The sequence below is a fragment of the Triticum urartu genome, chromosome 6A, assembly GCF_056163025.1.
Source record: "Triticum urartu cultivar PI428250 chromosome 6A, HENAU_Tu73, whole genome shotgun sequence".
In the NCBI taxonomy this organism is placed as follows: domain Eukaryota; kingdom Viridiplantae; phylum Streptophyta; class Magnoliopsida; order Poales; family Poaceae; genus Triticum; species Triticum urartu.
This window is the reverse complement of record NC_141878.1, coordinates 537396125-537408349: the sequence shown is the minus strand read 5'-3', so window position 1 is coordinate 537408349 and position 12225 is coordinate 537396125.

Genomic DNA, 12225 nt, shown 5'->3' with positions numbered 1-12225 from the left:
AATGTAGTTTTGACATCCATTTGCCAGATTTCATAAAATGTGGCAATCGCTAACATGATACGGACAGACTTAAGCATCGCTACGAGTGATAAAATCTTATCGTAGTTAACACCTTGAACTTGTCGAAAACTTTTTGCGACAATTCAAGCTTTGTAGATAGTAACACTACTATCAGCGTCCATCTTCCTCTTGAAGATCCATTTATTCTCATTGGCTCGCCAATCATAGGGCAAGTCAATCAAAGTCCATACTTAGTTCTCATGCATGGATCCCATCTCAGATTTCATGGCCTCAAGCCATTTCACGAAATTTGGGCTCATCATCGCTTCCACATAGTTCGTAGGTTCATCATGGTTTAGTAACATGACTTCCAGAATAGGATTACTGTACCACTCTGGTGTGGACCGTACTCTGGTTGACCAACGAGGTTCGGTAGTAACTTTATCTAAAGTTTCACGATCATTACCATTAGCTTCCTCACTAATTGGTGTAGGAATCACTGGAACTGATTTCTATGATGAACTACTTTCCAATTCGGGAGAAGGTACAGTTACCTCATCAAGTTCTACATTCCTCCCACTCACTTCTTTCGAGAGAAACTTCTTCTCTAGAAAGGATCCATTCTTAGCAACGAATATCTTGCCTTTGGATCTGTGATAGAAGGTGTACCCAACAGTTTCCTTTGGGTATCCTATGAAGATGCATTTCTATGATTTGGGTTCGAGCTTATCAAGTTGAAACTTTTTCACATAAGCATCACAGCCCCAAACTTTAAGAAACAACAGCTTAGGTTTCTTGCTAAACCACAGTTCATATGGTGTCGTCTCAATAGATTTAGATGGTGCCCTATCTAACGTGAATGCAACTGCCTCTAATGCATAACCCCAAAATGATAGTGGTAAACCGATAGGTGATATCATAGATCGCACAGTATCCAATAAAGTATGGTTACGACGTTCGGACACACCATTATGCCATGGTGTTCCAGGTGGCGTAAGTTGTGAAATTTATTCCACATTGTTTTAGGTGAAGGCCAAACTCATAACTCAAATATTCACATCCACGATCAGATCGTAGAAATTTTTATTTTCTTGTTACGATGATTTCCACTTCACTCTGAAATTCTTTGAACTTTTCAAATGTTTCAGACTTGTGTTTCATTAAGTAGATATCCCATATCTGCTCAAATCATCTATGAAGGTCCGAAAATAATGATACCCGTCGCGAGCCTCAACACTCATCGGACCGCATACATCGGTATGTATTATTTCCAATAAGTCAGTGGCTCGCTCCATTGTTTCGGAGAACAGGGTCTTAGTCATCTTGCCCATGAGGCATGGTTCGCAAGCATCAAATGATTCATAATCAAGTGATTCCAAAAGTCCATCCGCATGGAGTTTCTTCATGCGCTTTACACCAGTATGACCTAAACGGCAGTGCAACTAGTATGTTGCACTATCATTATCAACTTTGCATCTTTTGGCATCAATATTATGAATATGTGCATCACTACGATCGAGATTCAATAAACCATTCACCTTGGCTGTATGACCACAGAAGGTTTTATTCATGTAAACAGAATAACAATTATTCTTTGATTTAAATGAATAACCGTATTGCAATAAACATGATCCAATCATATTATGCTCAACGCAAACACCAAATAACATTTATTTTAGGTTCAACACTAATCCCGAAGGTAAAGGGAGTGTGCGATGGTGATCTTATCAACCTTGGAATCACTTCCAACACACATCATCACCTCGCCCTCAACAAGTCTCTGTTCATTTTGTAACTCCTGTTTCAAGTTACTAATCATAGCAATTGAACCAGTATCAAATACCCAGGGGCTACTATGAACACTAGTAAAGTACATATCAATAACATGTATATCATATATACTTTTGTTCACTTTGCCATCCTTCTTATCTGCCAAGCATTTGGGCAGTTCCGCTTCCAGTGACCATTTCCTTTGCAGTAGAAGCACTCAGTTTCAGGCTTGGGTCTAGCTTTGGACTTCTTCATGGGAGTAGCAACTTTCTTGCCATTCTTCTTGAAGTTCCCTTTCTTTCCCATGCCCTTTTAATTCAAACTAATGGTCTTGTCAACCATCAACACTTGATGCTTTTCTTGATTTCTACCTTCGCCAATTTCAGCATCGCGAAGAGCTCGGGGAATGTTTTCGTCATCCCTTGCATATTATAGTTCATCACGAAGTTCCAGTAACTTGGTGATAGTGACTAGAGAACTCTATCAATCACTATCATATCTGGAAGATTAACTCCCACTTGATTCAAGCAATTGTAGTACTCAGACATTCTAAGCACATGCTCACTGGTTGAGCTATTCTCCTCCATCTTGTAGGCAAAATACTTGTCAGAGGTCTCATACCTCTCAACTCGGGCATGAGTCTGAAATACGAATTTCAGCTCTTGGAACATTTTATATGCTCCATGGCTTTCAAAACATTTTTGAAGTCCCGGTTCTAAGCCGTAAAGCATGGTGCACTAAACTATCAAGTAGTCATCATACCGAGCTTGCCAAACGTTCATAACATCTGCATCTGCTCCTGCAATAGGCCCGTCACCTAGCGGTGCATCAAGGACATAATTCTTCTGTGCAGCAATGAGGATAGTCCTCAGATCACGGACCCAGTCCGCATCATTGCTACTATCATCTTTCAACTTATTTTTCTCTAGGTACATATCAAAAAATAAATGGGGAGCTATAACGCGAGCTATACAATATAATTTGCAAATACTATCAGGACTAAGTTCGTGATAAATTAAAGTTCAATTAATCATATTACTTAAGAACTCACACTTAGATAGACATCCCCCTAGTCATCTAAATGATCACGTGATCCATATTAACTAAACCATGTCCGATCATCACGTGAGATGGAGTAGTTTTCAATGGTGAACATCTCTATGTTGATCATATCTACTATATGATTCACGTTCGACCTTTCGGTCTCAGTGTTTCGAGGCCATATATGTATATGCTAGGATCGTCAAGTTTAACCCGAGTATTCTACATGTGCAAAACTGGCTTGCACCCGTTGTATGTGAACGTAGAGCTTATCACACTCGATCATCACGTGGTGTCTCGGCACGATGAACTATAGCAACAGTGCATACTCTGAGAGAACACTTATACCTTGAAATTTAATGAGGGATCATCTTATAATGCTAATGTCGTACTAAGAAAAATAAGATGCATAAAGGATAAACATCACATGCAATCAAAATAAGTGATATGATATGGCCATCATCACCTTGTGCCTTTGATCTCCATCTCCAAAGCACCGTCATGATCACCATCGTCACCGACTTGACACCTTGATCTCCATCGTAGCATCGTTGTCGTCTCGCCAACTATTTCTTCTACGACTATTGTTACCACTTAGCGATAAAGTAAAGCAATTACATGGTGATTGCATTTCATACAATAAAGCGACAACCATAAGGCTCCTGCCAGTTGCCGATAAATTTTACAAAACATGATCATCTCGTACAACAATTTATATCTCATCACGTCTTGATCATATCACATCACAACAAGCCCTGCAAAAACAAGTTAGACATCCTCTACTTTGTTGTTGCAAGTTTTACGTGGCTGCTACGGGCTTCTAGCAAGAACCGTTCTTACCTACGCATCAGAACCACAACGATTTTTCATCAAGTGTGTTGTGTTAACCTTCAACAAGGACTGGGCGTAGTCAAACTTGATTCAACTAAAGTTGGAGAAACAGACACCTGCTAGCCACCTGTGTGAAAAGCACGTCGGTAGAACCAGTCTCATGAACGTGGTCATGTAATGTCGGTCCGGGCCGCTCCATCCAACAATACCGCTGAATCAAAGTAAGACGTTGTTGGTAAGCAGTATGACTATTATCGCCCACAACTCATTGTGTTCTACTCGTGCATATAACATCTACGCATAGACCTGGCTCGGATGCCACTATTGGGGAACGCAGTATTTCAAAAAATTTACCTACGATCACACAAGATCTATTTGGGAGATGCATAGCAACGAGACGGCACCTCCGCGTTCAGCACACATTCAGCTCGATGACATCCCTCGAGCTCTTGATCTAGTTGAGGACGACGGAGAGTTTCGTCAGCACGACAGCGTGGTGACGGTGATGATCAAGTTACCAGCGCAGGGCTTCGCCTAAGCACTACGACGATATGACCAAGGTGTGTAACTGTGGAGGCGGGCGCCGCACACGGCTAGGAACAATTGATGTGTGTTCTAGGGGTGCCCTCCCCACGTATATAAAGGAGGGAGAGGGAGGGAGGCAGCCTAGGGCACGTCCAAGTAGGAGGAATCCTACTTGGGCCCCTAGTCCAATTCGCCCCCCCCCCCCTTACCATATTTGGACAAGGGGGAAAGGAAGGAGGGGGAGGGGAAGGAAGTAGGAGTCCTACTTCATACTTACCTTTTCCTCCTCTCCTTTCCCTTTCTCCCCACGTGGATTTTTTAGGGGAAAAGCCTTTTATTACTCAAAGTCCATAGTGTGTGGGATACAAGTCTGGTCATGTGGCTGGACAAGCCACACATGACGCCCTGGAAGTAAAGACAAAGCATATTTAGCTAACTTGTCGGCTTCAACATTTGCCTCACGCTTTTCAAAAGTAAATTTACGGTTGGTGGTGATTGTTGGGGAACGTAGTAATTTCAAAAAAATTCCTACGCACACGCAAGATCATGGTGATGCATAGCAACGAGAGGGGAGGGTGTGATCTACGTACCCTTGTAGACCGACGGCGGAAGCGTTATGACAACGCGGTTGATGTAGTCGTACGTCTTCACGGCCCGACCGATCAAGCACCGAAACTACGGCACCTCCGAGTTTTAGCACACGTTCAGCTCGATGACGATCCCCGGACTCCGATCCAGCAAAGTGTCGGGGAAGAGTCCCGTCAGCACGACGGCGTGGTGACGATCTTGATGTTCTACCGTCGCAGGGCTTCGCCTAAGCACCGCTACAATAATATCGAGGAGTATGGTGGAAGGGGGCACCGCACACGGCTAAGAAAACGATCACGTGGATCAACTTGTGTGTCTAGGGGTGCCCCCTGCCCCCGTATATAAAGGAGCAAGGGGAGGACGCCGGCCGGCCCTATGGCGCGCCAAGGAGGAGGAGTCCTCCTCCTAGTAGGAGTAGGACTCCCCTCTTTCCTACTCCTACTAGGAGGGGGAAAGGAAGGGGGAGGGAGAAGGAAAGGGGGCGCCGCCCCCCTCTCCTAGTCCAATTCGGACCAGAGGGGGAGGGGGCGCGCGGCCCACCCTGGCCACCCCTCTCTCTCTCCACTAAGGCCCATAAGGCCCATTACTTCTCCCGAGGGGTTCCGGTAACCCTCCGGCTCTCCGGTTTTCTCCAAAATCACCCGGAACACTTCTGGTGTTCGAATATAGCCGTCCAATATATCAATCTTTATGTCTCGACCATTTAGAGACTCCTTGTCATGTCCGTGATCACATCCGGGACTCCGAACTAACTTCGGTACATCAAAACTCATAAACTCATAATATAACTGTCATCAAAACCTTAAGCGTGCGGACCCTACGGGTTCGAGAACAATGTAGACATGACCGAGACACGCCTCCGGTCAACAACCAATAGCGGAACCTGGATGCTCATATTGGCTCCCACATATTCTACGAAGATCTTTATCGGTCAGACCGCATAACAACATACGTTGTTCCCTTTGTCATCGGTATGTTACTTGCCCGAGATTCGATCGTCGGTATCTCAATACCTAGTTCAATCTCGTTACCGGCAAGTCTCTTTACTCGTTTAGTAATACATCATCTTACAACTAACTCATTAGTTGCATTGCTTGCAAGGCTTATGTGATGTGCATTACCGAGAGGGCCCAGAGATACCTCTCCGACAATCAGAGTGACAAATCCTAATCTTGAAATACGCCAACCCAACATGTACCTTTGGAGACACCTGTAGAGCTCCTGTATAATCACTCAGTTACGTTGTGACGTTTGGTAGCACACAAAGTGTTCCTCCGGCAAACGGGAGTTGCATAATCTCATAGTCATAGGAACATGTATAAGTCATGAAGAAAGCAATAGCAACATACTAAACGATCGGGTGCTAAGCTAATGGAATGGGTCATGTCAATCACATCATTCTTCTAATGATGTGATCCTGTTAATCAAATAACAACTCTTTTGTTCATGGTTAGGAAACATAACCATCTTCGATTAACGAGCTAGTCAAGTAGAGGCATACTAGTGACGTTTAGTTTGTCTATGTATTCACACAAGTATTATGTTTTCGGATAATACAATTCTAGCATGAATAATAAACATTAATCATGATATAAGGAAATAAAATAATAACATTATTATTGCCTCTAGGGCATATTTCCTTCAGTGATTTAAGTTGGATTTCTCTTATTATAACGTCATATTCCCCTGGCTTCCTGATGCTATGTCTTCAATCACCTGTTTGTAATCAGAAGCCACTATATAGTGGTGTCGGTTGAGGTCGTCTGCCAATGCCATGGCCTCGTGACACGCTATAGCTTCGAGCGTCGGTGCATCCCAAACTCCAGCGACCACTAGGGCCGAGCTGCCCAGAAAAGCGCCTTGGCTGTCGCGGCAAATCGCTACAGCTGAGCCTCCTCGCTGTGTCCATACACCAGCATCAACATGAATTTTTGAAAAATTCGCCGGAGGTGCCTTTGGTCGCTGGCTCACTGATATCCCCGTCGCCACCGCGTTGCGTTGCTTCTTCGGCTTGCTGAGTATGTGGAAATCTTGTATGTACCTTTTAACAAAGGATGTTATCGCATGTGGTGTCTGAAATATACCTTCGTGTATTGCCTTCCTCCGAGATGTCCACACGGCCCACAGTGTCACTGCCATGAGGGTAAACTATTCATGCGAGAGAGAAGCCATTAAGTTGAAGAGCCAACTCTTGGCTCGGTTCTCACTCGTAGCCACCAAGGCGCTGCCCAACTCTTCGTCAACAAGAGCCCAGGTGCACCTTGAGATGGTACATTTGAGAAGGGAATGGAGCCATGAATCAAGAGCGACGCAAAAGCCACAAGTGCTCGTCATCGACATCTTACGATGTGCCCTCACATCTTCGGTTGGCAGTGACTGCTTCGATAGTCTCCATAGAAACATGCGCACTTTGGATGGGACCTCAGTATTCCAAAGGATCTTCCACGAGCTGGAGTCTATTTGTGTTGTTGAGGATCCCGAGGCACCCTCCAGCCAGGCTTCTCTCCTTTGCCTCGTCACCACAAGCATATTGTAGGCCGATCGCATCGTAAATTGGCTTGTCCGTTCATGTGCCCAACTCCAAAAGTCTTCCATGGGTGTTGTGCTCAGCGGTATAGTGAGAATCACTTTGGCATCAAACACAAAGAAAGTAGTGTCGATCTTAGGTTTGTTCCAAGTTGCACTTGTTTGATCTATCAACTCCGATAATGTGGTCGGGGGTATGTTGGCAATGCACCCATATGGTCTCATCCAAATGTCAGTGCTTTCTCCATTGCCAATGCGCCTAATTAGACCAGGCTTCAAAGTATCCCGTCCCTCCACTAGGGCTCTCCATACCTGACTGGGGTGGCTCCCAAGTGAAGCATCCAGGATGGTGGTGTTCGAGTGATAGATGCTCTTCACAATACGCGCACTGAGAGAGGTAGTGTCCTGCAGCATGCGCCATACCTGTCTAGCTAGCATAGCTAGGTTAAAGAGCTCAAAGTCTTTGAAGCCCAAGCCTCCCATGCTCTTGGGCTGAGTCATCACCTTCCACGAGACCCAGTGTGGTTTGTGCTACCCGTTCTTGCTTCCCCACCAAAATTTTCTAATCAACATGTTCAGATGCTCAAATAGTCCCCTTGGCAGTTTGAAACAAGGCATCGAAAAGACTGGAATTGCTTGTGCCACAGCTTTTACCAACACCTCCTTCCCTGCAGAGGACATCGTCCTTTCAATCCACCCTTGGATCTTATTCCACAATATGTTCTTCAAATATTTGAACGATCCATTTTTTGAGGCCCCCACGTCGATGGGCATACCTAGATATTTCTCATACAATGTTTCATTCGGGACGTTCAAGATATCTTTTATGTCGTTGCGGACAGATTTAGGGACACCGTTGCTCAAAAATATAGATGATTTACCAAAGTTTATCCGCTGACCTATTGCATTGCAATATATATCCAACACTTGGTTCACCTCGGTAGCCCCAACATTGTTTGCCTTGAAGAACAGCAGGCTGTCATCAGCGAATAGTAGATGGTTAACCAGTGGCGCCGAGGGTGCCACTGAATCCCATCCAAGTTGGATGACTCTCTTTGTGATTTTAACAGGCACGACAGGCCCTCTGTTGCTAACAAGAACAAGTATGGAGATATCGGGTCCCCTTGCTGAATACCACGTGAAGGACAGAACTCCTCAAGTTTCTTTCCATTAAACAAAACTGAAAATTTCACTGTGGATACCATGCTCATAACAATATCAACCCACCGAGTGGTAAAACCCAGCTTGAGCATTATAACTCGAAGGTAGGTCCATTCAACTCTGTCGTAGGCCTTCATCATGTCCAGTTTGAGGGCGCATGACTGATGTTTTTTAGCCTTGTTCCTCTTCATGAAATGCAAGCACTCGTAAGCTATTATAGTATTATCTGTGATTAATCTGCCAGGAACAAAAGCTGACTGCTCTGGTGAGATGATATCTTGTCGGAGTAAATAGCCATGGGTAGCCAGGCCGGCTTCCCCTGGCCCTTCTGAAAAAATTACCAGCCCGTCCGGCTCTCAAGAACCCAAGACGTGGGGCCGCCTTCCCCTTGCTGGCCGTCACCCAAGCCGGCTGCCGGAAGGCGGCCCGACTTTAGCCCTCGCAAAGGAAGCCACGGGAGGGCCGGCTTCGAGAAGCCGGCCACGAGAAGGCCGACTCCAAGAAGCCGGCTCCCACAAAGCGGTCGAGACCGTACCCTCAAAGTTTGCATCCACCTAACGGCGATGTGACAGGGCGCGGCTATAGTAAAGCCTGCCACCCCCAAATCCCGGAGCACGACCGGCACAGTGCACCGTACGGGTGACCATGACCCGTCCGGCGCAACACTGTTGCCATGTTGACCCTGACGCCATCCACGATGGGCTGCCAGTACGGCCCACGGGCGGTGGGCCCCTTCGGGTAGAGAGACACCCGAAGGCGGCCACGCCTCCCCCAGTCGGCCCAAGACAGTGCCGGCTCCCCGCAGCCGGCTTGCCGCCCTCCTCGAAGGAGAAGCCCCATTAAGGAGACAAGACGCGGTGAGGCTACAGCAATCGCCCGCCGGACGGCAGTACTGTAGCCACGCCTACCTCGACGAAGCCCACGTCACCAAGATAGAGCAACAGTAACCAACCGCCGACCAGGTCCTGGACAGTGGGGCCTGCCTGTCGACCAAGGGGCCGGCAGCCGGCGGGACCCACCAGTCGGCGGGCCCCAGCAGCCGGCGTAGAAGCCGGCGAGCGCAGTCACAGACGGCTGGGCCCTGCGCCCAGTCGGATTACCATTGTACCCCCGGGGGTAGGCCTATATAAACCCCCCCGGGGCGCCCATGCAAAGGGTTCGACCCCCAGCTAGTTTTAGACACCTCACAAGGAGAAGGAGCAGGCCAGCCGACCCTTCTTTCTCCTCCCACCGAACAGCTCAAGGAGCATTGTGTAGTTACTTGTCCATCTAGTGATCATGCGGAGACCCCGCAGAGCAGCAGTAGGGGTGTTATCTCCACGGAGAGCCCCGAAGCTGGGTAAGATCCGCCGGCGTGCATGTCTTCGCCTCATCCCGTTTCCAGGCACCGGCGATGTCTTACTGGCTCCCACAATGATAAGCCACCCGTTGGCATATGTCGCACCTACCACCCGACATTTGGCGTCCACCGTGGGGCCAGGTGCACCGTCGTCCGGAGACCTGTTATGGACGGGAACCCTCTTCCTCCCCAGCGAGCGTAGCCAGCCTGGCACGCCCGATGGCGCTTGCCACGACGCGCTGCAAGGCGTCACCAGCATCTGTGCGGCGAGCAGCCTCGCCGATCTCCTCGACGAGACCCTCATCTCTGACGAGCTCGCCTCCGATGCGGGCACCGACCACCTCGCCAACCTCCTCGGCCAGCTCCATGTCTCCGGCGACCCCGCTGTGGATCTGGAGTCGGTTGGCTCCACCGACCCGATGCCTGTCGACTCCGACACGGCCTCACTCGACACCTTCCCCACCAACGTCGTGATCTACAACGACCCGCTTCCCCGGACCGATGGCTGCGACACTGTCACCACCGAGGTGATGGTCATCGGCCACGGCGGCACGGCTGACGAGAGCGCCCACGACGCCCCGCACGCGGCGGCCCACGACTTGTCCGTCCCCCTCCCGGCTGATGCCGACGACGAAGCACTGGAGGCACGCCGGCTCGCTCTCCTCGCGGAGGGCCGGAGGCTGGCTTCCGTGAGACGCCTTACTGAGGCCTACCAGCGCGAAGCTGACCGCGCCGCCTTCGGCACGCCGGCCCCGGGCAGGCCTAGCCGGGCCAGCATTGTCAAGCAACGCGGCGCCGTCATCGCCGACACGCTGGGAGTCGACCGCCCGGTCTATGCCACTCCCCTCGAGAACTTGCGTGCCGCCCAGGCGGCCATAGACGAGTTGGACGGATTGGAGGCCGAAGAACTCCCCCACATGACCCGGCGCATCCAGCAGCTGATTGATGCAGCTGCACGACGACATGAAGCCGACGCCCGCGCGGGAAGCCCTCCCCTGCACCAAGATCACGGCGCGACATCCTGGGTGCCGACTACGAGCAACACCCGCGCGCGGCGCGAGAAAGAGCCAGCGGCCAGCCGAAGCCGGACCCGAATCTCCATCGAGCGAGACGCAGAAGGCCATCCCCGAGCCGTGGAATGGCGGGGCAACCCGCCTCCACCTCGACCCCGTGGAGAGAGATATCCCACTCCGCCGCCTGTGGCGCACCCGACTCTCAGCGGCCGACTAGGTCGCCGCGAAGGAGTCGGCGAGAACGACGCTCGCCATCGGATCGACCGCCTGGCGCGATCCCTGGCGCTGGAAGAAGAAGACGATGTCGGCCCGCCTTGTTTCGGCCCCCACATCCGCGACGAGCCTTTCCCCAAAGGGTTCTCGCTACCAAGAGACACGCCCAAGTACAACGGTTCCGTGAAGCCGGAAGATTGGTTGATCGACTACTCCACGGCGGTTAGCATAGCCAACGGCAACCGGCGCGTTGCCGTGAAGTACGTGCCCCTCATGCTGCAAGGCATGGCGCGGACCTGGCTCAACAGCCTCAAGCCTTTCAGCATCAACAGCTGGCTAGATTTCACTGAAGCTTTCATCCGCAACTTCACCAGCACCTACAAGCGGGCTCCCAAGCCCAGGCAGCTCTCCTTGTGCGTGCAGGGCCCAGCCGAGTCCACTCGCGACTACCTCACGCGTTGGGCCGAGCTCCGCAATTCTTGCGAGGGGGTGCACGAGGTGCAAGCCATAGAATACTTCACTGCCGGGTGCCGCGAAGGCACCCTCCTCAAGCACAAGCTCCTCTGCGACGAGCCGACTACCCTCGACGAGCTTCTGGACATAGCGGACAAATACGCCACCGTCGACTCTTCGATGAAGACCGAGCTCCGGGTAGACGCGTCCGGGAAAGTACTCAACCCGGCGCCCAAGACGCCGGCAGGGGATTCCGGCCGACGCCCACACCCAAACGACCACAAGCGCAAGGGCCCTGCGCCGCCACCCGCCAGTCGGCAAGTGGCCACGGTCGAAGACGCGCCGCCTGAAGGGTGGCCCGCGCCCAAGAAGCCCAAGGGCGGCCAGCCGGCTTGGCAGCCGGCTTTCTCCTACGAGCAAACTCTCGACGCCCCGTGCAAATTCCACAGCGGCGCGAAGCCGTCCAACCACACAACCCGGAAGTGCCATTGGCTCACCCGAATCTCTAAAGGCGAAGGGCTCGCGCCGCCTCCGCCTGCCGGCCCTCCGCCTCCGGCCGCTCGGCCTGCAGTCGGAGCCGTGCACGACGAATTCCCCGACGAGCATGCGACCTACATCGTCTTTACAAGCCAGCTCGAAGACCGGCGCGGCAAACGCCAGGAGCACCAGGAAGTCAGCGTGGTCGCTGCCAACCCCGCCGGACACATGCATTGGTCAGAAAAACCCATCAGCTGGAGCCGGGCCGACCACCCAGAGGTGATGCCG